This window comes from Capra hircus, chromosome 18, assembly GCF_001704415.2.
Source record: "Capra hircus breed San Clemente chromosome 18, ASM170441v1, whole genome shotgun sequence".
In the NCBI taxonomy this organism is placed as follows: domain Eukaryota; kingdom Metazoa; phylum Chordata; class Mammalia; order Artiodactyla; family Bovidae; genus Capra; species Capra hircus.
The window spans coordinates 22974323-22997594 of NC_030825.1; the positions used below are offsets into that span (position 1 = coordinate 22974323).

Genomic DNA, 23272 nt, shown 5'->3' on the forward strand with positions numbered 1-23272 from the left:
AAAAAAAAAAAAGATTATCTCGTCCTTAAAAATATTTAGGAAAGGAAATATGTATATTTGATATATATATATTTCAAACATATATGTATATATATGTATGAAAGTAGAGATGTCAATTGCACAGTTGTGTCCAACTCTTTGCAACCCCACAGACAGTAGCCCAACAGGCTCCTCTGTCCATGGAATTCTCCAGATAAGAATACTGGAGTGGGTTGCCATTGCCTTCTTCAGGGGATCTTCCCTACCCAGCATTGAACCCGGGTCTTCTGCATTGCAGGCAGATTCTTTACTGTCTGAGCCACCAGGGAAGCCCGATATATATATGTATACATATATGTAAAGGAAAGATCCTGGAGAAGGGAATGGCAACCCACTTCAGTACTCTTGCCTGGAGAATTCCATGGACAGAGGAGCAGGACCAGGCTGCAGTCCCTGGAATCGCAGAGTCGGACACGACTCTGTGACTAACTTCAACTTTTCAAAGGAAAGACAGCACAGCTTCTGAGAACCCTTCCAGCTTTAAAATATGTAGCCACTCTCATCATCAAGAAGTTCTCCTATGTATCTAACTGTTAACTATGGAAATAATTGTCACCCTGAGGCCTGGGCATGATACATGACAAGTTCATTTGTTTAATAAACCTTTGTTGAGCATCTTCTGTGGACCAGGCGCTGCCACAGCATGGAGGATGTGGTAGACAGACAAAGATCCTGGTCCCATGGGGCTTACGTTCTATTGGAGGCAGGGAGACAGTAAACAACGAGATACAGTGTATCATATGGTGCTAAGTGATATGGAGATACAAGGGATACAGTAGGGAGTGTGAGTGGGGGCATGGTCATCATTTTAATTTATGTGTTTAGGGAAGGCCTCACTGAGAGAGTAGCATCTGAACAACATCCCTGAGGAGGGGAGGTGGTATAATTGGTAACCCTTCAGGCACAAAGTAAATGAACTTCCTCCTTTGTGGTATAATTTGAAGGTAAGCCTTTTTTTGTTTCCAGCTGTTCTTTTCATCAACTAATCATGATCCCTAAAATTATTTTATTAGTGATACACACTTAGGTTAAAAAGCTAAAATAAAAAGTATGCAGTTTTGCGAACATAACATTGTAAAGCAACTGTACTCCAATAAAAAAAAAATTTAAAAATACACAATTCTGAACTATTAAAACCTTAGGATGAATTTGTTTATCCGCTACTTTTGTAAATTTTATTGAGGGCATAGAGTAAGGTGATTGAACTGGTAGAGGTGTGTGAGGCAATCACAGATTTGGGGACGTGCAGGGAGCAAGAGTATGACATGAGGCCATGGGTTGCTGCAGCTGGGAGCCAAGGACCAAATGCTCCTTAAGAATTGTCTCATTTTTGCCTGCTGTCCCCCTGCCCATGTTGCCTGGTCCTGGGCATGATTCCTCCTAACTGTATCACTGAAAGAGGCGCCCTGGGATGCAGGATGCAGGCTGATGTGTGGTTTAATAATGCATCTCCTGAGGGCTCGGAGGGTTTGGAGTCGTGCTACAGACAGTCATATGAAAGGGGACACACAGGGAAGCAAGTCTGAGTGTTAGTCTGTGGGTATTTTAACAGCTCTCAGAAAAATAAACGAGTCAGGACACTCTAAAGTTTAGTCCTTAATCAAGGAAAGAGAGCAGCATTCTATATGGTGACATTCACCTCACTTTTTTCTTTAACTGTAAGGCTGCGCTGGGTCTTCGTTTCTGTACCTGGGTTTTTCTTTAGTTGTGGGGAGCGGGGCCTCCTCTCTAGTTGTGGTGCAGGGGTTTCTCATTGCAGTGACTTCTTTTGTCGCAGAGCATGGGCTCTAGAGTGCTCGGGCTTCACTAGTTGCAGCATCCAAGGTCAGTCACTTCGGCACTGGGACTTAATTGCCCCAAGGCATGTGGGATCTTCCTGCAGCAGGGATCACACCTGTGTCCCCTCCATTGACAGGTGGATTTTTATCCACTGGACCACCAGGGAGGCCTCACCTCATCTTTTGAAATGAGATTATCCCCTATGTCTGATTCTTAGGTTTACCTTGGTTTCTGTAAGTTCCATTCTCAAAAAAAAAAAAAAAGAAAGAAAGAAAGAAAGAAAAAAGCTATAGAGAAAAGCTTTAGACTCTGGGTCACAAATTCAAATGTCTACAGGGGGCAGACGGTGATGGACACAAACAGGTAGGGATGGGTGGGGACTGAGACACACCAAAGAGTGCCTGCCTCTTCTCAGCTCCTGGGAGTGTTAACTAGGAATGAGAATTCAGTATTGCTAGGATTTCTCCATTTTCAGCAGAAGTTGGAAATCCATATTTCTAGGCCAAAGTCTTCTGATTTTTAAATGAGAGCAACCAGCCCAAGAGAGTTGGATGCACTGGGCAGGCCATGTATGATGTCTGGTATAAAACAGAGAATTTTGGTACATTATGGAACATGATAGCAGAAGTAGACAGAGGAGGGACATCTGATCAACCTTCTATTAAGAAGATAAGTTTTTCAGAGAGTGGCTGGCTTTGCCAAAGTTCTGCCTCACCTATTTAACCAGTTAACTTGGGAAATAAATCAAAGTTTCCCAGCTATACTGTTTAAAAAATTCAGAAAATGCTGAACAGAGAAGTCAGAGGGCTGGATCCCAGGGTTGGTGCTTTCATAGACTCACGGGACCAGCTTGGGTGGATTTCTTAGTCCCTTGTGGTTTAATCTCCTTATCTGAAGAATGAAGGGCTGGACTGAAGGGATTTTTCAAAATGTCCCCCTCCAAGCCCAGGAAATCTTCAGAGATGCCTTTCTGAGGGTAGGGAAGGACAAGGGGTGCCTAAGCTTACAGAAAGGCTCCTCAGCCTTGGTTCTGTTTTTTCATTCAGGACTTCTGCTTTTCTGGGTTTTAGACCTTGAGCTTCTGGAAAAAAAAAATAAATAATCTTTTTAAAGAAAGAAGTTCCTTGTCTTCAGAAAGATTTCAAAATCATTGAATTAGTTTATCAATATCAGTAAGATGTTATTAGGTAAGGTTTGCAAACTCTGTGAGGCCTGCAGCTAATCAGAACGATAGGACTTTTCTCCATTGGTCTACCACAGCTTGTCTGTTTTACCTGCTATTACACCTATAAACCAAATCAACAAGCAGCCAACAAAAAGTTTGGGAAGACTAGACACATGACCCAGCTCAACAGATTGTTTTCAGGGGATTTAAGAAAATCTTTGTTTTGATGAACAAAGGTGGGTTTTGTTTTTGTTTTTTAATTAATTAATTTATTTGTCTGCATCAGGTCTTAAGTTGTGATATACGGAATCTTTACTTGTATTACATGGACTCTGTAGTTGTAGTGTGTGGGCTTAGTTGTCCCGCGGCATGTAGGGTCTTAGCTCCCTGACCAAGGATGAACCCCTGTCCCCTGCATTGGAAGGTGGATTCTTAGCCACTGGACCACCAGGGAAGTCCCCCGATGTGTTCTTTTGTGATACTATGTATACATATACAGTAGAGTCATATGTGCTACTAAATAAGCTTTTCTTGGGGCGGGGTGGGGGGCGGGGTGGGTGCGGCGCGGTGTGGGGGGGAGCTTCCCTGTGGCTCAGATGGTAATGAATCTGCTTGCAATGTGAGAGACCTCGGTTTGATCCACGGGTCAGGAAGATCCCTTGGAGAAGGGAATGGCTGCCCACTCCAGTATTCTTGCCTGGAGAATCCTATGGACAGAGGAGCCTGGTGGCTACAGTCCATGGGGTTGCAGAAGCATCAAACAAGACTTAATGACCAAACACAGCAACAACAAAGCTTTTCTTGGTTCACATGACTTGGTAAATTGTATCAGCATTTTACAGTGATCTGTCAGTGCGAGAAATCTGAAAATCACTCAATTGACTTTTAAAAATTAGCTATGATTTATTGGTAACCTAAATTGTGCTGGTTTTATGTATATCATCTCTAAGCTTCAGATTATTTACACTGTAAAAGAGATGGTTTTTTTATTTTTATTTTTTTAATAGCTCAAGGACAAAATTATAAACTTTATTAAAATAAATGCAATTTATATTTTCAAGTATAGCAGCTGAGTCAGAGATCACCTGCTGCTGCTGCTGCTAAGTTGCTTCAGTCGTGTCCGACTCTGTGTGACCCCATAGATGGCACCCAACAGGCTCCTTTGTCCCTGGGATTCTCCAGGCAAGAATACTAGAATGGGTTGCCATTACCTTCTCCAAAAAGAGATGTTTTTAATCTCTATTTTACAAATAAATAAAGTCTAGGTGAGATTAAAGACTTACCAGGACCACATAGGATTCTAATCCATACCTGTCCCAGCATATTCTCAGCCAGACAACCTCTAAGGTTGCTTTTAACCTTGAGAAGTTAGGAGGCAGGAGTTCTGTTTTAAGCTGTCCTGGGATCAACTGCAAAACTGCCATCAACTTGCAACTTTCTATATCCTCTTACCTACTGAAACCCTGGAATAGAATTTTAAACTCATAGCTATTCAAGTTCAGTGCCCTGATCTTGACTAGATAGAGGCTCTCTGAATTTATTGGTTTTTAAGTAATTTTATTCATTTATTTTTAGCTGTGCTTGGTCTTTGTGGCTGCTTGGGCTTTTCTCTAGTTGTGGCGAGAGGGGGCTACGCTCCTGTGGCAGGAGGGCTTCTCATTACGGTGGCTTCTCCTTGGGGAGCACGGGCTCTAGGGCTCTTGGGCTTCAGTAGCTGCAGTTCCTGGGCTCTGGAGCACAGGCCCAGTAGCTGTGGTATATGGGTTCAGCTGCCCTGCAGCATGTGGGATCCTCCTGGGCCAGGGATTAAACCCCTGTCTCCTGCACTGGCAGGTGGATTCTGTACTCCTGAGCCACCAGGGGAGCCCCAAGGCTTACTGAATTTAAATAGTCCCTTCCATAGCCTAGACATCTTTTGCGGAAGATGAAAGAACTTTAAAGGGTGGAAATAGACTTTGGGGGATGAATAAGTGGATTTATTGTGTTATTTCTGGATTTGGCCTAGCTGAGTTTCTCCTGTTGCAGAGGAAATGGCTTTCCCTGTTGGGTGATCTGGTTTAATGGATTTCAGGGACAACTTCTTCAGCACTTTGCTGGACACTTCGTATATCCTGGATGGACGCTTCGTATATCCTGGGTGGACACTTCGTATATCCTGGGTAAACATTTCTAATTACTGTAACCACTGGTTTGTTTGTTTGTTTTTTGTAGTTTTTTGTTTTTTGCTTAAAAGTTCATTGTAAGTAATTTTTATTTTTTAAAGTTAGTTTTTTAATTGGAGGATAATTGCTTTACAATGTTGTATTGGTTTTGGCCATACAACAACTTGAATCCCTTGCCTCTTCAGCCTCCCTCCCGCCCAGTAATTTTCATTTGCACACTGCAACATTTTCAGAGAAAGTTTGTGAATATTACTAGCAAGAAACAACGACGTGGGGCAGGGAGCATAGGTGTTCTGATTCTCATTTAATAGGCAAGAAAAATTGCTGACCATTCATTCAGTTGGCAAGTGATAGGGCCTGGATGGTAACTCAAATAGTTCTACTTCTAATCCTGTGTGCATGCTCATTTTATTATAGTTATTTAGGTTTTCTAACTGGAGGGGAAACAACATTGACTTTTAGCATGAATCTAGCTTTTGTGAACAGTTTTGATGGTGGTTTTGAAAAATGTAGAAGAAAACAGTTTATTAAGTTGCACAGTTTGAGGAAAATACCAATAACCATTGCTTTTCCTTAAAAAAAAAAAGGAGGTCTCAGTTTTATGTAAGGTCTAAAGTTTAGAGTTTGCCATAACAAAAAGTATGGACAAGTGTTTCTTTTCCATTTTTTTTTTAGTATTTCTGTATCTATTTGGCTGTCTGGGGTCTTAGTTGCAATCCAGGGGATCTTGGTCTTCATTGAACCACGAGAGATCTTTAGTGGCAGCATGTAGGATCTAGTTCCCTAACCCAGAATGGAACCTGGGCCCCCTGCATTGGGAGCTCAGAGTCTTAGCCACTGGACCACCAGCGAAGTCCTTGGACAAGTGTTTCTGAGCCAACCACTACTTGATCTCTGTTTCTTACAAAGAAGAAGATGGAATTTGGACACATCCCTCTTCTGGGAGCATTGTTTTTTTTGCTTGCTTTGCACTTGAGTGATTGCCTCTGATTTCTACAGCTAAATGAAGAAGTTTGTTGGTGACTTTCTTTTATGAAGGAAGAAAAGTGCTGGAACTTTCCCCTTTGAGTTTGAGGTTTTCAGAGCAGGTATTAACAGATGAGGGCTTCCCTGGTGGCTCAGTGGTAAAGAATCCTCCCGTCCCATTGCAGGAGATGCAGGTTCAATCCCTGGTCAGGAAGAATCCCCTGGAGTAGGCAATGACAACCCACTCCAGTATTCTTACCTGAGAAATCCCAGGGACAGAGGAGCCTCGCTGGGTTGCAAAGAGTTGGACATGACTTAGAGACTAAATAACAACTAACAGATGAACCTAGGTTACTTGAACACCTTGTCTTTTTCCTAAGAGGTTTATTTTTCATCTGGTTTATGCCAAATTCTGCCCCTTTGTGATAACAAGGCAGGTATTCAGAAGCCACAGAGGTAGTCTAAAGAACACTTTGAGTTTCCCTAAACAGAGGTGACACAGGAGTGACTCACCTAGAGGACAAGAGCATGGTAGCTGGGTAGTTATTCAGTTCCATGTCACTTAGACCAGTACTTTCTACCTTGGTTACACAAGCAAAGACACAAAGAGCTTTTAAAACATATTGGTGCCTGAGACCCATCACCCCTAGGTTGGGGCGGGGTCTAAGCAAAGGTAGTTTTTAAGTTTCCCCAGTGATGCTAGTATGCAGTAAGGTTTGAGAATCTCCAGCTGAGGCTTCCAGTGTCTTGTTCAAAACCAGGTGGGATAATCCCAAATGATAACAGTTCTTCCAGCCAGGACATTACAGATATGTTGGGTAAGCAGTTCATCAGTATAAAGTAGACATTTATCTTTTTTAATGAGAGTTTTTTTTTTGTCGGAGCATAGTTGATGAACATGTTGTATTGGTTTCAGGTGTATAGGAAAGTCATTCAGTCATACGTACAGGTGTACCTGTTCTTTTTCAATTCTTTTCTCATTCAGGTTATCACAGAATATTGAGGAGAGTTCCCTGTGCTATACAGCAGGTCTTTGTTGGTTATCTATTATAAATACAGTAGTGAAAATACACATTTCTTGAGCACCAGTGTTCTAGGTGCTGGAAATATTTCCAGGAGCAAGACTGGCCCTGCCTCGGCCTCCAGAATCTTGCTTTCTAGTGGGCAGAGACAAACACACAAACACGACTGTGGTGTTAAGAAGGAAACACACTGAGTAAGCAGGCGTCGAGGAAAGCCTCTAAAAGGAATCATCTTTGCAAAATCTGAAGGAGCAGCTGAACCCAGAGCCTACGGTAAGGCAGAGGGAATAGAGGGTGAAAAAAATCCCAAGACAAGGAGAGTGGTGTGTTTGAGGAACAGAAAAGCCTGCAGTCCCTTTCGTTTATTTAGAAAGGGGAGTGGCAGGGAGTGAGCAAGCTCTAGCCTGACATTACTTATAGTTTGCACACATCACTCAGCATGTCCCTGCCAAACGGCACACACTCTGCAAAGGGAACCCAAAGAGAAGTGTCCCCCAGGAGCCAGGGTACTGTGTGCTGCACACAGGCTTCCACAGGATTAGCAAAAAATTGCTAACTATGAGAAAAAGCTAGGCAGACCTCTGTGACACTGAGATAAACTGTGAAAAGGGGTAAATTCAATTATATATTTGATATCCAGAGGATTTGGCCTAACATTTTAGTCTTTTATCTTGTTACTAGCCATCACTCAAATACAGTCTATCAGTGTGGCAGAACTGGCCTCATTTTGGAACAAATTCAGTTTTCTGATGTACTGTTTTTGAGGTTTCTACCCAACCAAATTTTTTGGAAGGTGGGATGTTTGTCAAATATCTGTAATGTTGGAGAAATCAAATTTGTGCCTATGGTGGTTTAGTCACAAAGTTGTGTCCGACTCTTGCGACCCCATGGATTGTAGCCCACCACGCTCCTCTGTCCATGGGATTTCCCAGGCAAGAATACTGGAGTGGGTTGCCATTTCCTTCTCCAGGGGATTTTCCCAACCTAGGAATCAAACCCCAGTCTCCTGCATTGCAGGCAGATTCTTTACCGACTGAGAGGCTTAATTTCTATCAATGTCTTGTTTTAAGAAACATTGACTCAGTTCCTTTGCTTGTTTTCATAAAGACTTCTACTTCAGGAGTGCAGGATCTGGGAATTCCCTGATGGTCCAGTGGTTAGTACTCCTTGATTTCACTCCTGGGGGCCCAAGTTCAGTCCCTGGTTGGGGAACTAAGATGAGGTCCCCCAAGCTATGAAGCACAGCCAAAAAATTAAAAAGATGTTAGGGTTACTAACTGCTTACTGTGTAATGGTAACCAGAGGGGAAAAAAGCTACACTGATTTATTTTCAGCAAAGCTTTCTAAGGCCTCTCTGCTCTTGAATTTAAAACAATTTTTTTTTCAATCATGTAACCTGGAATTAATTTTCCTGGTTGGCATGTTGTTACTCATTCTCTATAAAACAAACCATGGGGTTCAGTGCAGAGAAAACAGCTATAATTAATATGTATCCTCAACCATAATGTCCAAGAATTCCAATAATCCCCTCATGCTTTTACATAAGAGATGGTATGTTTCCCTGATAAAATAAAAGTGCTTTAAAAGATGATCTTAATAAGAAAGATAGCCCTTCTGAAGAAATCCATATGAGGCAAGAAAAAAAAATTCAATTTTTTTAAAAAATACAAGACTAAAGTAATTGTTAAAGATTTTATTCTTAGCAATAATACATGAGATCTGTAAGCTCTTTCCAAGACACAACAGGAAGTGTGAAACCTGGCCGATGGATTATGGAAAGTTGGTGACCAAATTATAGTCGTGGCTATAATGAATAAGGAAAAACAAGTCAAGATATATCCACAGGAAACCTGGGGCAATTTTCTCTTTTTTGAAGCTGAAAGATGGATTTCAATTGCACCAGCATGGATTTCTCCTTGAAATAAGATGCCCATAATATCTCTAAAACAAACTAGCTGATTAGAAAAATATGCGTCTACAGTTTCCATTAGTCCTTAGGCTCTGTGATGCAGAGCATACTTTTTTTTTTTAAGTACACAAATCACAGTACCTGTAAGGTAAGTATTAGGAAATTAATAAAAATAATTAATCAGTGGGTGTTTATTTACTTTACAAAACTTGTCACAAGTCAAAGGGCTGTGCCTGTTTTTTCACTGTTATATTTCCAGCACCTAGCGCTGCACCTGACACCTCACAGGTATTCTTTTCTTTTCTTTTTTGGCCGCACCATGAGGCTTGCAGGATCTTAGTTCTCTCACTAGAGATTGAACCCACATACTCTCTGACATACTATTTTTGAGTTCTCTACCCATCCAGACTTTCTGGAAGGTGGGATGTTTGTCAGAAATCTGCGTGTGTGTGTGTGTGCGCGCGCTCAGTTGTGTCTGACTCTTTGCGACCCCATGGACTGTAACCCTCCAGGCTCCTCTGTCCGTGGGATTTCCCGGGCAAGAATACTGGAGTGGGTTGCCATTTCCTACCCCAAGGGATCTCCCTGACCCAGGGATTGAACCCTTGTCTCTTGCATCTCCTGCATTGGCAGGCTGTTTCTTTACCGCTGTACCACCTGGGAAGCCCAAAGATCTGTAATGGAGAAATCAAATATAAGCCTGTAGAAGGCTTAATCTCTATGACTTTCCTGATTTCACTGCCCTAGGCAGTGAAAGCGTCGAGGCCTAACCATAGGACCACCAGGAAATTCCCACTCACAGATATTCTTTAAATATTTGTTGAATGAATTAATTTCTTAAATAGCAGCTGCACATTATACATTTCATCCCCTCAAACTTGATTTAGAAACTTCTCCAGGAGTGTTTATGTTACCCAAAGAAAAGCAGATGGACAAAGAGAGGGAATAAGATGCTCAGGATGTCTTATTAAGGAAAACAGCAAAACCTCTTTTAAGATTAGGACAAGCAACTGTTGTGTGTGTGTGTGTGTGTGTGTGTGTGGTTTTTTTTTTTTTTTTTTGCCATGCCATGAAGTATGTGGGATCTTAGTTTCCTGTCCAGGGATCAAACCCAGACCCTTGGCAGTGAGAGCATGCAGTCCTAACCCTTGAACCGCCAAGAGATTCCCAGGACAAGCAACTGTAGAAAATCAAAACAGTGAAAGATTTGAACTGTCAAGAAGGATCACGCTTTGAGGTATATTCCTAACTAAAAGCAGGGGATAAAATAGATACAATTTAGAGACTCTAAAGTCTTTCCCTGATTAAGTAGGCCTAAGATAAGAGTCTGAAGAACGGCCGCTTGGCTGAATATATCCTTTGGATGTTTTTATCAGCAGCCTCTAGGTTTGAAAACAGTGCTGAACATACTTTTAATTGATCTTTGAGGTGCTCTAAGCTACAACTGAAAGCCGACCCTCTTTTCTATTTGCTTGAACAAGAGCCTGAAAAGGGAAGCTAAAGAGCTTTCTAGTGATGTCCTTTACCCCTGTTCTAAAAAGAACCTGTATTTTCCATGGAATTCAGGAAATTTCACAACACCCAGGGGCTAATGTGAAGTTAGTTTTTACTCACTACTGAAGGAAATGGCAACCTACTCCAGTATTCTCGGCTGAAAAATCCTCTGGACAGAGGAGCCTGGCAAGTCCGTGGGGTCGCAGAATCAGACACAACTGAGTGCGTGCATTCACACACACATGAACCAACTAAAGTTCCTTTCAGATTCCTTTCCTAAAGTGGAAAAGTATCTAAGCTCCTCAAGCTACTACTTATAATTGCGGAAAGATGGAAATCATGTTAGATTCCATAATATAATGGAGCATAAAACATTTTAAGTTATGAATCTACATAAAATGTGTAAAAGATTACAAAGTGTACTCTGTGAAAGAACTTTACTTTAGTGTTTCAGCCTGTGAGTGAATGTCAAAGAAGATGAATGAAAAAATATTTTATCTACACACATTTGTTCAGTATTTATTACTAATAATTCATGATTATTTATATGGGAATAACAATCCCTTCTTTTGTAGCCAAGACAGTTCCCAGCCTGGTAGACATACATGGTGAGGGTATTTCAGTTCAGTTCAGTTCAGTCGCTCAGTCATGCCCAACTCTTAGCGACCCCATGAACCGCAGCACGCCAGGCCTCCCTGTCCATCACCAACTCCCAGAGTAAATGCATATAAATTACCCCAAAGTCACCAAACTGGTGAGCTCAATGTGAGAAATAACAGTGCTACTCCAATAATCTTCAGATTTAAAAAATTATTTGCTGCTTAATTGATAAATATACTTAAAATGTATCTATTCCTTTTGCTCAACATGTGTGTGTGTATATATATATATATATATATATATACACATATATACATAAATATCAGAGAAGGCAGTGGCACCCCACTCCAATACTCTTGCCTGGAAAATCCTATGGATGGAGGAGCCTGGTAGGCTGCAGTCCGTGGGGTCACAAAGAATCGGACACGACTGAGCGACTTCACTTTCATGCATTGGAGAAGGAAATGGCAACCCACTCCAGTGTTCTTGCCTGGAGAATCCCAGGGACGGGGAGCCTGGTGGGCTGCCGTCTATGGGGTCGCACAGAGTCAGACACGGCTGAAGTGACTTAGCAGCACCCATTAATATATGAATTTAATGATTGTAATACTGTAACAGAGTTGAAAGTTGCTGGTAGGCATTAGTTTTTTAAAAACAGCTTTATTGAAATAGTATTTACTTACCATAAAAATTCACATTTCAGTGGTACTTAGTTGTACAAACATCACCACAATCTAATTTTAGAACATTTTCATTATTCCCCACCCTCCCATAAGTATCTATTATCAGTCACTCTTCATTCTTCATCCCTTTCTCCCCAACCCAGCCGTAGTCAACCACTAATCCACTTCGTTTCTCCCTTGATTCCTTAGTCTGGACATTTCATGTAAATGGAACCATATATGTGGGCTTTTATATCTGGCTCTTATCATTCTGCAGAATGTTTTCAAGCTTCTTCCATGTTGTACCAGGTAGCAGTAGTCAATCAATTCTTTTTATGGTTGAATAATTTTCCATTGTGATGTAACACTTTGGTTCATTTCATCATTTGATGGATATTTGGGTTGTTTCCACTTTGGCGCTATTATGAATAACACTGCTATGAACATCTGTGTGTAAGTTATACACATGTGTTCATCTCATTGGGGCTTCTGGGTCATATAATAACTATGTTTAACATTTAGAAGGATTGTTGACCAAAGTGGCTGCACCGTTTTTTGAATACTTTCCTACCAGCAATGTATGAGGGTTCTAACTTCTCCACATCCTCACGGACACTTGTTATTGCCAGTCTTTTTTATGATAGCCATCCTAATGGATGTGAAGTCATATTTCACTGTGGTTTTGATTTGCATTTCGTTAATAACTACCAATTATTAGAGTGCATTTTTCATGTGCATATTGGCTGTGGTAGATCTTCATCAAAGAAACGTCTATTCAAAAATACTTTGCCTATTTTAAAATTGGATTTTTTAAAAATGGCTGAGTTGTAAGAGATCTTTATATATTCTGCATATTATACCTTTATCAGATGTATGATTTGCAGATATTTTCTGTCATTCTGTAGGTGTCTTTCTTTGCATTTTCTTAATAGTGTCCTTTGAAGCACAGAAGTTTTCTATTTTGACATTCAGTTTATCTATTTTTTTCTTTGGTTGCTTGTGCAAAAGTTTTTTTATTTTAATGAAGTCCAATTTATATTTTATTTTATTCTTTATGCTTTTGGTATCATATATATGAAACCATTGCCATTTTATATATATCCTGTGTTTTCTTCTTAGAGTGCTATAGTTTTACCTCTTACATTTGGGTCTATGATCCTTTTTCATTTATTCTTTTTTGTATTTGGTGTGAGGTAGGAATCTAACTTCATTCTCTAGCACATATAGTTGCCATTCTCAATTTAAATGTCTTGGCAGTCTTGTTGATAATCAATTAACTATAAATGTAAAGGTTTTTTTCTGGACTCTCAATTCTATTCCACTGATCTGTATGTCTATCCTTATGCCAGTACCACACTGTCCAATTTCTGCAGTGCTGTAGTAAGTTTTGAAGTCAGGAAGTGAGAATTCTCCAACTTTCTTCTTTCTTTAAGGTTGTTTTGACTGTTCTGTGGGCATCCCTTCTGTAGGTCTCACTGAAGTAGGGTCTAATCCTTAGTTTTGCCATCTTAGAATCTTGATTTTACCAGTTATTCCCCAAAGTGCACAGTACCAGAGCATTGGTTTATACCCTCTCAAAGTTGCAAGAAATTGCCAAGTTTGATACACTATATGCATTTTGAGATATTCCTTTCTTGGTAATCTCTACCAAAATGGCCATGCGGGGAATTCTTCCTTACAAGGTGCCAAATTAGTTAATAAGTTTCCTTAGTAAACTTGGAATTGGAAACGAAAGCTCAGGAAGGATATGGTATAATGGCTAAGAGTTACAGGCTTTTTAAAGTTTGAATCCTATCTCTGCTACTCAGTGATTGTGTAACCGGGGCAAGATTTTTAACCCTTTCCATCTGTAAAAGGAGAGAATAATCCCTTTCTCATAGAGTCACTGTGAATGGAAAATAAAATACAGTTATGTAATTAATACTATAACAAAGCTGGAAGTTGCTAGCTTCCTGAGCTAAACCCTTATAAACCCTTACACAGTGCTTGGGACTAGTTAGATTTCAGTAAACAGTACCGATTAGATACACTTGTAGAATGCTTCATTCACGGTGTGAAGAACAGCTGTCTGACATAGCACAGCTTCCTAGAGACCTGAAACATTGTGTCTGCAGATATGGGATCTTTTGGGTTTGAAAGACTTTGGGTAGGAATGGAGCCATTTTTAGAGTGGGATAGAGGGACCTGGAGAAAGCACTGCTACTGACTGGTTGTGGATATTCCATTGCCTGAGGCCATTATTACTAGATTTAGATGTTGATGATTATTGATTCTTGATTGATTATTACTGATTCTTATTCATTTAAATTGCAAAAAGTAGTATTTACTGATGTAGCCTCTAAATCCTAAAATGTAGAGCCATCCTTTGCACTGGTTTTTCTAGAGTGCACATATTTAGAAACTTCAGTTATCAAGAATACTACTAAGATTTAAGAAATAAGTGAAAACTAGTTATTAAGCAGTTAAAACAGATGTCACAGAACCTCATGTGCTTAATCCACATGGCAGTCCCACAGAAAATCGTTACTCAAAACTTGAAAGTCTAAACTAATAATAGAAGTTTATCTGTGTCTAAGTTCATAGTACAATAGAATCATTAAAAACAAACAAACAAAAACAGGAAAGAAGGTTGTTAGGTAGAAGAATGGAGACGTGTCAGCCCAGTAGTGAGAATGGAGACATAAACAGATGTAAATCTAAAGTAATCATAAAACAGCATTCTAGAGGTAATTTATTATAGAGACATCAGTTCAGTTCAGTTCAGTCACTCAATCGTGCCCGACTGTTTGCGACCCCATGAATCGCAGCACACCAGGCCTCCCTGTCCATCACCAACTCCTGGAGTTCACTCAAACTCATGTCCATAGAGTCGGTGATGCCATCCAGCCATGTCATCCTCTGTCATCCCCTTCTCCTTCTGCCCCCAATCCCTCCCAGCATCAGGGTCTTTTCCAATGAGTCAACTCTTCGCATGAGGTGGCCAAAAGATTGGAGTTTCAGCTTCAGCATCAGTCCTTCCAGTGAACACCCAGGACTGATCTCCTTTAGGATGGACTGGTTGGATCTCCTTGCAGTCCGAGGGACTCTCAGGAGTCTCCTCCAACACCACAGTTCCAAAGAATCCATTCTTTGGCGCTCAGCTTTCTTCTCAGTCCAACTCTCACATCATACATGACCACTGGAAAAACCATAGCCTTGACTAGACGGACCTTTGTTGGCAAAGTAATGTCTCTGCTTTTCAGTAGGCTATCTAGGTTGGTCATAACTTTCCTTCCAAGGAGTAGGAAGGATTTCAATCCCTGAAAGTTGATGCTGTTGAAATGCTGCACTCAATATGTCAGCAAATTTGGAAAACTCAGCAGTAGCCACAGGACTGGAAAAGGTCAGTTTTCATTCCAGTCCCAAAGAAAGGCAATGCCAAAGAATGCTCAAACTACCGCACAATTGCACTCATCTCACACGCTAGTAAAGTAATGCTCAAAATTCTCCAAGCCAGGCTTCAGCAATACATGAACTGTGAACTTCCAGATGTTCAAGCTGGTTTTAGAAAAGGCAGAGGAACTAGAGATCAAATTGCCAACATCCGCTGGATCATCAAAAAAGCAAGAGAGTTCCAGAAAAACATCTATTTCTGCTTTATTGACTATGCCAAAGCCTTTGATTGTGTGGATCACAATATACTGTGAAAAGTTCTGAAAGAGATGGGAATACCAGACCACCTGACCTGCCTCTTGAGAAACCTATATGCAGGTCAGGAAGCAACAGTTAGAACTGGACATGCAACAACAGACTGGTTCCAAATAGGAAAAGGAGTATGTCAAGGCTGTATGTTGTCACCTTGCTTATTTAACTTCTATGCAGAGTACATCATGAGAAACTGGGCTGGAAGAAGCACAAGCTGGAATCAAGATTGCCAGGAGAAATATCAATAACCTCAGATATGGAGATGACACCACCCTTATAGCAGAAAGTGAAGAGGAACTAAAAAGCCTCTTGATGAAAGTGAAAGAGGAGAGTGAAAAAGTAGGCTTACAGCTCAACATTCAGAAAACTAAGATCATGGCATCTGGTCCCATCAGTTCATGGCAAACAGATGGGGAAACAGTGGAAACAGTGTCAGACTTAATTTTTTTGGGCTCCAAAATCACTGCAGATGGTGATTGCAGCCATGAAGCTATAGAGACATAGATCTACATAATTTTAAGGGCATTCATTGGTCTTAATAGAATGCAATAATGGTAATAAAGAAAACGATGTCCTTAATCACCAAGGGTGTATTTTTCAAAGGGCTGTATTCAAGAAAATCTGGGTTTCTTGGGGAGAGGAGTTCTGTAAAGTAGGTAAGGGTTTCATTTAAATGGAGTATCTTGCCAGATAAAGGAGATGTTTCTGGCCTTAGATTTGACTCAGCAGGTATAATTTGCAAGCTAAAGTGGCATTCAAATAAGTAGTGTAGGGAGCTCAAAGGTGAACTGTTTTTTGTGTATTCTTATCCTAGCGTAGTTGTTACTAAGTATCCAGGGGAATCAAAACTGTAATTGTACCTTCTCCCTCAGCAGGGCTTTCTCCCAATCCTTTCAGTATCTCAGCTAAACAATGTTGTGTTGATCTACTCTGGACAGCCTTAATAAAGAGTGAAATTACTTGGCAACTAGCTGTCTGTCTACTGCAGCCATTCCATTCTGGTCAGGCATAAACATGCACAGTGACACTGCTCTATCCTTCTTTGTGAAGACAGAAATTCAAGAGATTTCTGTCAACTGAAAGTGCAGTGCAAGTCACTCAGTCGTGTCCGACTCTTTGTGACCCCATACAGTCCATGGAATTCTCCAGGCCAGAATACTGGAGTGGGTAGCCTTTCCCTTCTCCAGGGGATCTTCCCAACCCAGGGAATGAACCCAGATCTCCAACACTGCAGGCGGATTCTTTACCAGCTGAGCCACAGGGGAAGCCCAAGAATACTGGAGGGGGTAGTCTATCCCTTCTCAAAGTTATGTTAAATATCACCTTTCTAGGATGGGAAATCTTAAGGACGGGGGAGCCTGGTGGGCTGCTGTCTATGGGGTCGCACACAGTCGGACACGACTGAAGCGACTCAGCAGCAGCAGCAGCAGGATGGGAAAGGGAACAAACATAAGGTAGTGCTGCCTATTGCAGGCAGATGATTTACCGACTGAGCCTATGAGGGAAGCCCGACTGAACTTGTAACCTTCCGTTATTTTGTCTTCTCTCGTTCAAATATGGATGTTAAAGTTTTAATCTGATATTAAAGCCAGCTCAGGACCTAAGAGACCCGTAGAATTTTTAGAATCGGAAGGCTTTTAGAAAATGTGTCCACCCTCTTCATTTCACAGAAGGGAAAACCGAGGCCTTGGGACACGTTATGATTTAATGTAGGTCACCCAGTTAATTAGTGACAGAGTAGGAACCCAGGTGTCCCCAGGCCTTCGTAAGCCAGTGGTTTTCTAGTACGCTCCCTAGTCTTGGACCAGTTCCTTCCCCTCTTTGGTGGGTGGGTGGGGGGGGCGGCGGCGGGAGAGTCGGAGGAGGTTGTTCTTTCTTTCCCTTCATAGCTGTGCAATTTAGAACGCGGGCCTGATCATGGGGATGACGAGTTGTCAGCCCGGCTCTCCACCACTTGAGGTGCGCGCGGTCTCTCTAGATGGGGACATGGGGCTGGGTCTCTCCTTAGCCTGGCGCCCCTTTCGCGATTGGTGCTTAGCACCTGGACTGAATCGCTGTATCATCGCGGCGACAATCTCTTGGCTCCCGATTTTACGGCACAGGCGTGTGCCACCGCCGTCTCAGACCGAAGGTAGAACCTGGGGTCCGAAATCACGGCAGTGTCAAGAGGGAGGCTCCGGAAACCCTCCCGGTTCCTCGGCGGACCCCAGCCTGGCGGGGAAGTGCCCAGCGAATGAATGACCTCGGCGCCTACCCCGCCGCCGGTCAGCTCGCGGCCGGGGTGTGCCTGCCGGGCCTGACGTGGCGGCGGGGCCGCGGGGAGGGGAGAGGCCGCCGCGAGGGCGCGGCCTGACGTGGCGGCCGCGGCGGGGCGGCGAGGGGAGCCCGGGCCACTGCACTGCCCCGCGCTCCGGCCAGAGGGCGCCCGGCCCCAACACTTCCCCGCCCCGAGGCCGCCCAGGGCTCCCGGAGTAACCGCACCGGCGATTGGGTCGGCGGCGTGGCGGGGCCATGTTGGAGCCGGGCAGCGACCCCGCCCCCCGCCGCCCTCCGCCCCAGGTCAGACCGGGTTGTGTGGGAAGGGGAGCGACAGAGGGGAATCCTCCCTTCCCGGTCGCCCGGCGCTGCGGGAGCGGCGGCGGGAGCCGCCGCGGCCTCGGCCGCCCCTCCGAACCCGGGCCAATCAGCGGCACGGGCACAAATATGCAAATGGCGCGCCGGTGCTGCCGGAGTGCCGCTCGCAGGGGCTGGTGGGGTCGCGCTGGGGGAGTGAACTGGGCCAATCAGGCGGGTGCGTGGCGGCGCGGGGGAGGCGGTGCCCCTTCACTCCTCCCTCCGCTCCCTCCCGGCCCCGCGCTGACAGGGGGGCCTGGCCGCGCCGCCGGTAAGTGCCGCCGCCACCCGTCGCTGCCACCCACCGCCCCAGGCGTGGGGAGGAAGCCCCGGGGGCGCCCCGGGGCAGCGGCCGCTGCTCAACTGGTGGGGAGAGGCGGGGGCGGGTTCTGTCATCCGGGTGGTCGCCTGAGGCCGCCCCCGCCCGGCCAGCCGCGCGTGTCAGTCTCGGTCGAAGCGCGGGGCGGCGGGGGCGCCTCAGTCATGGCGAAGCCCTAGAGCCCGCGAGCGGCGGTGAGTACGTGCCGCCGCCGCCGCCGCTCGGCCGGGGTGAGGGTGGTGGGGGTGGGGGTCGGGGCAGGCCGGGCCGCGTCGCGGCCGCCGAGGTGAGGGGCCGGCGCCCGGGGGCGGGCGGGCGCCCAGGGAGGCCTGGGATGGGGCGCTGCCCGCACGTGCGGCCCAGCCCGCCCGCGGCCAGCCCCGCGCCTGTCATGGCTGCGGGCAGCTGCCCCCGCCTCCCAGCCCGCAGACCCCGGGGTCGGGACCGGGTCGCAGAGCCTGTTGCGTCGGATGGAGGTGAGGGCAGGGCGGGCAGGGCGTGGGTTGGCAGGACCCCCCCAACCCTTCCCCTCCCCGCTTGAGGTCCGGGCCTCCCCGTCCGCTCGCTTCCCTCCCGAGGGTCGGGCTTCCCTCCATCCTGCAGCTTCTTCCCCCTCCCGCCTGCTTTCTCGCCTCCGTGACTCATGACAAGGCGTCCCGCGCGAGTGCTGGGTGCCCTGGAGCCCGGGACGCCCCCGGCGCTTTCCCAGGCCTGGGCGTCCGGGTTACGACCGCAGTGCTTCTCTATGATACCCCGCCCCGAGGGCCTCTCCACGTCTGCAGCGGGGCCCCGACCCCACCAGCCCCCGTGTGTGTCGGGCCTCCGCCGTGACTGCTGCTTTCTTGGCATCTGGGTGTGGGACGTGATGGGTGGTTCCAGGGCTCTCTTCGCGGAGATCCATCCCAAAGCCACGCACGACCCGGAAAGCCTGGGTGTCTGACTGGCCTGTAGCAGTCGCCAGCTCAGAGTGGTTTCTGTTTGTTCCTTTTTTGGTTTTGTTTTGCCCCCTCCCCCGCCCCTTTTCTTAAGGAAAATAAAACTTTTCAGAACAAAGTAGACGAGGGTTTTTTTTTTTTTTCTTTTCCAATTGTGATTATTTACCAGTGTTACACAGTTACTTTCTTGGACTAAGATTTGACTGTATAGTGACTTTTAATCAATTTATGTGAAATACTCATAAGTACTTCAGAGCCCCTCCCCATTAAATAAAGTTTATCTTCATGAATGCAATCATTATCACAATTTAATTTCTTAGTTTTGCACTTCTCAGCTTTTCTCTGATTTCACAGTCTCTAGTTTTACTTAAGCATCTATCATCTTGAGCAGAATTTTTGTTAATATTACTTAGCCTAAACTCTGCATAATTGTGCAGGTACTTAGAACTATTAGGTTTACAAATACTTGAATGTATGGAAGGGGAACTTAAGTGGGGGATTCCTCTTTGTGGAGGGGGCGGTTGTTGTTTTTGTTTTTTGCAATGCAAAAGGATGAATTTAGTGTTTTTGTTTTATGGTAGATATACAGAACTTGAATTTAAATGTGACTTTTTTGCTAACAGCACAGAGCCTTCCATATGACCAATGTTTGATAAATACTATTTTTGGGTTTCCTGGGTGGCTCATTTGTAAAGAATCCGCCTTCAATGCAGGAGACTCCAATTCCGTCTCTGGGTCAAGAAGATCCCCTGGAGGAGGAAATGGCAACCCACTTCTGTATCCTTGCCTGGGAAATCCCATGGGAAAAGCCTGGCAGGCTACAGTCCATGGGGTCCCAAAAGAGTTGGACATGACTGAGCAACAAAACATTTTTTGTTAAATAATATTTGTTAAATCATAAAATATTTTTTATTAAACAACAAAATATTTACTAAATGAAAAATATCTATTGCTACCATGTAGCTTTCAAGACTTTTCTGTTTATATTGCCTTGTTGTTTAGTCAGTAAGTTGTGTCCGACTTTTTTGTGACCCGCATGGACTGTAGTTCGCCAGGTCCCTCTATCCATAGGATTCCCAGGCAAGAATACTAGAGTGGTTTGCCATTTTCTTCTGCAGGGGATCTTCCTGACCCAGGGCTCAAACCTGCATCTCCTGCATTATCAGGCAGATTCTTTGCTGCTGTTGTTCTCTTGCTCAAGTGTGTCTTATTCTTTGTGACCCCATGGACTGCAGCACACCAAGCTTCCTTGTCATTCACTATCTCCCGGAGTTTGCCTAAACTCATGTCCATTGAGGTGGTGATGCCATCTAACCATCTCATCCTCTATTGCCCTCTTCTGCCCTCAATCTTTGCCAGCATTGGGATGTTTTCCAGTGAGTTGGCTCTTCACATCACGTGACCAGAGTATTGGACTTCACCTTCAGCCTCAGTCCTTCCAGTGAATATTCAGGGTTGATTTCCTTCAACCTGGTTTGATCTTGCTGTCTAAGGTGGATTCTTTACCATTGAGCTACCTGGGAAGCCCTTCACGTTAAATAGTTATGGTATACTCCAAAGTCTTGGCAGGTCTCAATCCTTGGGGAGTTTCTTATAAAATCCACCTCGTAATATAGACATAAAATGATCTGAGGAAAATCAAAGTAGTTGCCTCCCAGGCTTGCCTCTGGTATCTCTGTCATCCTTGAGCAGTTTTAGGATAGTGGGTATTGTAGAGTTTAAAAACAAAAACCGTTGTGATTGATTAACTAGGAGAAAATGGTGTCCTAAGGATTTTGGAAATATTAGGAAGAAAATATTGTGCTGGTGTAACCAGTAAAGCCTTCTTGTCTTGGATGGCGTGCTGATTGGAGAGAAACAGGACTGTGTCAGTTTACTAGCTGTATAGTTGTAGTCCATTAATTAAATGCTGTGAACCTTCACTTTCTCCCATGTAACAAATCTGTGATTCTAAATATCCCAAGATTTTTCTCTGAAATGGAAATTATTCTTGGATTTAAGTTTTCAAAAGCAGAGGTTTTGAAAGAAATAGTGGTATATTGGTATTTCAGGTAAATTGGCCTTTCTGGGAAACATTTTTAGAATAACCTCAAGTGAGCAAGTATGAATAAAGGTAGGAAAGCAGTGTTGTCAATGGACAAAGTCCATGACAAGAAAAGATTAATGAAATCATAGCCTTTTCACCTTGGAAGTATCTTTAGATACTTCTAACTCCAGACCCTGTATCTAATATGACTGCCTTCCATAATGCACTGAACTAACTACACCTTGGTAGTTTACCTATGGAAATAAGATAGACTCGAAGGAGAGGCGTGTGTAAATTTAGGATGGGGAACTGAAGTAGCATTACAGATTTAGAAGTAAAACCTGTTGAAGCTTCTACCAATAGTAAAATGAAAATGTCGGTACATACGAATATTTTAGATTTTCTGAAGAGTTGGATCAGTGATAGAAACGTAATACAAGAAAAAGTCAACCATTACACTTTCTCAGCAAAAGGAAAAAAGTCTCAGATCAAAGTCTAAAAAGGAAAAATGAATATGATTGAAATAATCTACTGGGGAAATATCATCAGGTGTTAGTATAATGAATAAAAAACATCAGAGTGAAAATGAATTATGAAAACTAATTATGAGAGTGTGTTGTCATAAATGTTTGAAAAACTCTAAAAGCCAAAGACTGGAATTAGAAGGGATTCATGGAGACTGAGATAGAGTGATTTTATTGTGACCTTTCAAATGTTTTGTAGATGTTGTGGTCTTAACATGATTAACACGTTTTAGCAAAATACAGATTTAGCTTTTTTATACTTAACTACTTTGTAAATATAAGTTGCCACATTCCAGTTTTGTAACTGTCTTCTAACACTTTGTGTCTCTTTACTCCTTATTTGGGCTTCACTCCCATACATTCCACCTCTCCTGAGTTTTACCGGTCTGTGAATACTCAAGTCAAATTCCACCTTGTGAGTAAAATCATCTCTTATCATCGTAGCCCTTAAGGATTTCTCCTTCCCATGAAATCATAGCATTATTATTTGTCTCACTTTTTTGACATTGTGTAGTTTCCTGGCATTCCTTTTATTGTATTGCCTTTGAATTTGCAGGGATACTTTTTGCTTCTTTCTTTTAGAAGCAGTTGGAAAGTTGAAAAAGTGATGGTGAGAAACCCAAAGGAGGGGAAAGCCACTTTGAGCTGTAATTTGTTTCCTGGACTCCAGGTCATACACATCCATCCGTCCATTAAGCAGATTTATTAAGTAGTCCTTTTATTTAGTAATTTATTATATGTACTATAATGTGATCTTTGCCTTTCTAGAATATACAGTCTAATAGTGGAAACACATAACAAATAAACAATAAACAAATGTGAAATTTCAACTTAGGATGACTACAGCAAGGAAAGAGAACAGAGTGCTACGAGAGGGAAAAATGGAGAAGGTTTTAGTGTGCATGGTCAGAGACAGCCTCTCAGGTGGTGCTGTTTAAGTTACAACAACAAGACTAGGAAACCAGGCAGGAAAAGAGATTCCTGGAACGGAGAAAAATACATACAAAGGCAAGAAAATGATTAATACCTTGAAGAAATGAAAGAAGTTCAGGATAGCAAGAACATAATGGAGGGAGACCATGCAGGATGAAAAGAGAGGCAGAAAGCAGATCATGCGGGGCCTTGGAGGGCACGTTAAAGACTTTTGGGTTTTACTAAGGACATTTCAGTCATTGAAGATTTTGAAGCAGAGGAGTAATATACTTTAATTTTTAAATCACTTTCGCTTAGATTGGAGCTAAAGGCAAGAGTGAAAGCAAAGACATTATGCTCCTATCATCACTGAGGTAAAACAATGCTAACTAGAACTAGGGTAGCAGCTATAGAGATGAGGGGATGGAAAAGGTGATATGTGTATATGTATATATAAAATT

At 43.3% G+C, this 23272-nt stretch overlaps 1 protein-coding gene across 9 annotated transcripts in view; it reads left to right on the forward strand.

The window, feature by feature from the left end:
• Positions 1 to 23272, forward strand: part of CHD9 (chromodomain helicase DNA binding protein 9) — a 219929-nt gene that overhangs the window by 44033 nt on the left and 152624 nt on the right. Inside the window, exon 1 of one of the 9 annotated variants that reach the window (XM_018061983.1) lies at positions 18172 to 18366. The exons of 6 other annotated variants lie outside the window; for them this stretch is intronic. The gene's annotated coding sequence lies outside the window, so the exon portion shown is untranslated. 2 more of the 9 variants (XM_018061987.1, XM_018061984.1) reach the window with 2 other exon arrangements.